Here is a 4,604-nt window from a genome sequence, read left to right on the forward strand (position 1 = left end):
ATTTTATTTGCATTTTTTATTAATAAGAAATTATTAATTAATCAGATTCAAAAAACTGTAATATGTAATATTATTTTTAAAACAAAAATTAAAAAAATAACTAATTTTGTCTATAAAAAAGGAGAAACTATTAATAGTTATATAAAAATATTTGGTAGTTATCATTATGTATTCTTTTAATTTTAAATTATAAATATTTTTTGTACTCTGAAATTTTTAAGACGTGGGACTGGAATGAGGAAGCAAACAAATATATTTCATTCATGGATTTAACTTATTAAACTTTAATAAATATTTATTGAAGCATGAGCTTTATTTCAATTTTGTTTGTTGAAAAATTTAGAAAATTTAGATTTTACCTCGATTTGCATTTATTTTAAAAATAAATTGTAACTTATGATTTCCATTTACTTCACTATTATAATTCTTAAACAGTAAATATTATTATATCAAATAACATGAAAATTATATTTGAAAGTATTCACTCTCAAAACTACGAAACATTTCAGTAAATATCATGTAATATTTTGTAAATTCCACACCAAATCCTAATTAATTTATTGTATTACCATTTTTAGTTTAATTTATTTTAAAAACAATAGTTACTTTCTCTAAAAAAACTTTGTAAAGGTTCCTAAAATGTCATCTTATGACACTTACTGCTCCAAAACATTAATTATGAAGACCACCAATTATGTTTTTTTGGGACATGACACTCTCTTACTATAATAAATGAATGTTGTATATTCCAATACATGTCTGGAAATCTGATCTACACATATGAACCCATATGAGTATCCTTGAAAGAAGACAAGTTGTAAATTGTAGACGTAGCAGCGATCTTTGAGTAAAGATGTCAAAATGGGTTTCAACCCGTGAGCCAACCCGGTTCACCACGGGTTCGAGCCGGGTTGGGTTGAAAAAAATTCAACTTTTTCAAAAGTGGGTTGAACTCAACCCGGCTCACTTAACCCACGGGTTAAACGGGTTCGAGCCGGATTGAAGGTGGGTTGGCCCACTTAACCCACCAACATTTTTTTACAAATTTTTTTTAAATTTTCTTTTAATTTTTTTTAAATTATTTACTACTCCAATTATATTTGTTCACAATTTCATATTTTTAAATGCTAGAATGTTGCTTAATTATATTTGAATTATTTGAATGTTTAATTAATTTGATTGTCAAGTTATATATATGTTGATACTTTAATCTTTAACTATAATCTTTATAGTAAATTACTCAAGTAACCGTCTTATAAACAATTTTTTCTAAATTAGCATGAAAAAAATGTATAGTTTTTTTTTATTTATATTTTGTTGAATAGCATGACAGAAAATTTGTAATATTAGTCATGCTTTCTTAGACTAATGGATACTTTCTTGGAAATAATTCTTCATATATTGGTGGTGAGCATGATCAAAACATTGGTTCTTGATTTTACTATGATTGTCATCTCATGGGTTACTTAAAAATTTATTTAAATATTTGAATAATAAAATAAATAAATAAATAATTTTTTTAGGTGGGTTGGTGAGCCAACCCACTTAACCCACCAACCCGTGGTGGGTTGAGCCGGGTTACAAAATTTCTGGCTCACCAGAAAGTGAGCCGGGTTGGGTTCACTCATTTTGAACCCGGCTCGTGGTGAGCCAACCCGTGTGAGCCGGGTTGGCTCACTTTGACATGTCTATCTTTGAGTGTGAAGAGAGGTACTGGTAATCAAAGCGTGTTAGTGATAATAATATTACGTAGAGCAATCATGATTATCGTCTTGAGAAGTGTTGATAACTCTGGACAGTGCAATTAATTTTATCTTGAGAAGTGAAAACCATAATGAAGAGAAATTTAAAAAAATGAAACGCTCCTTGGTTGGCGATTTAGTATTTAATATTGGAATATGAAAACATTTAATAATTAAAACGTGTAGCAGATGATATAGCAGTTTAATCCTCATTATCTCGAGCAGTGCGAAATTTAATGCATTTGAATACTGATTGACACGTTGTCATCATTATCTCGAGCAGTGCAAAATTTAATGCATTTGAATACTGATTGACACGTTGATTTGGAGATAATTCGAACCACTGTTTGGAGGCGTTGGAATACAAAAAGTTTTTTAAAAGTCATTTTAAATTTATTTTTCCATAAAAATTGATCTTAAATTCTTCTGACTATGAAAATGGTGAAAAATATTTTAATTATTTTATAACTTATATTATTTTAATAATAATAATTAATAAGTAATAGTTATTGTATTTCACTGACTTTTAAATTTCCAATTTATATGGAATGGTAATTAATGTTAATTAATTCAATTTCTAATTAAAACTAATTTATATTGACTAAAATGAAGTCGAACAAAATCTAATACAAAAAAGGAAAATACATATAATAAAAGATAATAAAATATAACTTTTATATTGAGATATATAATAACTGCATACAAAATAAGAGTCCAATTGAAATCTTCTTATATATTGATATATATAAGAAGTTCAAACAAAATTACATACAAAATTTTCAACTTTAATACCAAAAAAATGGATAAAGAACTTTGATATCTCTGCTTGTTCTTTCACTTTCAATTTCAAAAAACAATTCAGGGTGATCCTCTGCAGAGAGTTGATGATCTCCATAGAAAGATCTTAGTTGGTTCCAGCCTTGGGTAATCATTGGAGTGTGAATATCCATGTTGTAAGTAACATGGTGAACATTACTTTGGTAATCAACAACAATCCATTTAGTAGCAAGGTCCTTCCAACAGCGTATTATGAACACTCGGTCGACGTGTCCAAAGTCCTTAAAAGATTAGCAAGTTAAGAATAAAGAAATAAATAAATATAAATAACAAAAATACATGAGTTTGAATCAAAAAATATACCTGGTCTTTCAAAAACATAGAAATGAATCTGCCAACCATTTCTGAAAAAAGTATGGATTGTGGTGTGAGCATGGATTCCATTGCAGGAGAATAGGTTGGTGATTAAGTATAATTGTAAGAGAAGAAAATGGGTAACAGTAGAAAAATCAGATGTCTGACTGTGAATTGGTAAACATAGGGAATATATATATATATATAAAAAGAATAGGAGAAATCATAGTTATTGGAAGTATCCGTACATACTGGACAGTCTGAATTGGTAAAAGTACAGGATAATAAATACGAATTAAAAAATAATACGTTAAAAAAAAGAATTATGAAGCGTCGTAAAAGTAGAAGAAGAATTATTTAATGTAATTTACTAATGTTGATTTTTTTCAGGAAGGGGCATTTAATATTGGAATATAGTAAAGTTTAGTAATTATAACGTGTGGCAGATGATGGAGCAGTTTATTCATCATTATCTCGAGCAGTGCGAAATTTAATGCGTTTGAATACTGATTGACAGGTTGATTTGGAAAAAATTCGAAGCAGTATTTGAAGGGGTTGGAATACAAAACGTTTTGTAAACGAAATGGTTTTGATGGAGTAAACGGTGATTGGAAAAATGTGAAGAACTCTTTGAAAAATGTCCGAATAAAGTCAAAAATTGGGTAAAAATAAAGAGATTTGGTGATACAGTGCATTATTAAAAAATACCATTAATGAAAAAAAATGACACAAATAGAGTTTAAGGTAGAAAAATGAAGAAGATGAAGGGTTTTCTTGTAAAAGGTGGAAAAATACAGATAAATTGGTAAAGAAAAAGGTATTTTGATACAAATTACTTACCAGTTAAGTTGTAAAGCGAAAAAGACTCGTGCATGACTTTGAAATCTTGATTTGAAGCCTGTATCCAGAAGAAAAAACAGTTAGATCAAGGTAGATAAACGGAAAAAATAGTTAGATTAACTCTTTTTGGTGTAGAACTTTGAAAAAATATAGTGTATGATGAACTCTTTGAAAAATGTCCAAATAAAAACGTAAATCGGGTAACAATAAAAAGATCTGCTGATAGAATGCATTATTAAAAAAATACCATGAACGAAAAAAAAATGACACCAAGAGAGTTGAAGGTAGAAAAATGAAGAAGATGAACGGGTTGCTTGTAAAAGGTGGAAAAATACAGATAAATTGGTAAATAAAAAGGTAGATTTTGATACAAATTACTTACCAGTTAAGTTGTACAGCGAAAAAGACTCTTGAATCAGTTTGAAATCTTGATTTGAAGCATGTAAACAGAAGAAAAATATAAGAAACAGTTAGATCAAAGTACATAAACGCCAAAAATAGTTAGATAAATTTTTTTTATAAACCTGATGTTAAATCTGTCGCAGTGAACCATATTAGACATGTAGCAATCCTAGAAAATACCATCATCGGAAAAAATTAGTTAGATCTGAGAAAATAAAAGAAGAATATGAGTTGTTCGCTTGAGAAAGGTCAAAATGAAAACGAAATTTGCGTAATAAAACCATATGTCTCAGTGAACCATATTAGTTCTGTAAAAAAACGAAAAATAGTTAGATCTGACAAAATATAAGAAGAAAATGAGTTGTTTGGTTGAGAAAACTCAAAATAAAATCGACTTCTGGGTTTAAACCTGTAAAAAAACGCATAAAAAAGTTAGATTTGACAAAATATAAGAAGAAAAATAGATGTTCGCTTGAGAAAACTCAAAAT

The 4,604-nt window shown here is 28.3% G+C and overlaps 1 long non-coding RNA gene across 1 annotated transcript; it reads right to left on the reverse strand.

Annotated features, from left to right (window-relative positions):
* Window positions 1-2,403: 2,403 nt before the first annotated feature.
* On the reverse strand, window positions 2,404-4,156 carry LOC114166527 (uncharacterized). The gene is made up of 4 exons (XR_014985030.1): window positions 4,096-4,156; window positions 3,714-3,771; window positions 2,883-2,923; window positions 2,404-2,800 (listed from the first exon to the last, which is right to left on the reverse strand). It is a non-coding gene; the product is annotated as an uncharacterized LOC114166527 (long non-coding RNA).
* Between the last annotated feature and the right edge of the window lie 448 nt (window positions 4,157-4,604).

The sequence above is a fragment of the Vigna unguiculata genome, chromosome 10 (assembly GCF_037176805.1).
Source record: "Vigna unguiculata cultivar grain cowpea cultivar isolate G323 ecotype 2 chromosome 10, ASM3717680v1, whole genome shotgun sequence".
Lineage (NCBI taxonomy): Eukaryota > Viridiplantae > Streptophyta > Magnoliopsida > Fabales > Fabaceae > Vigna > Vigna unguiculata.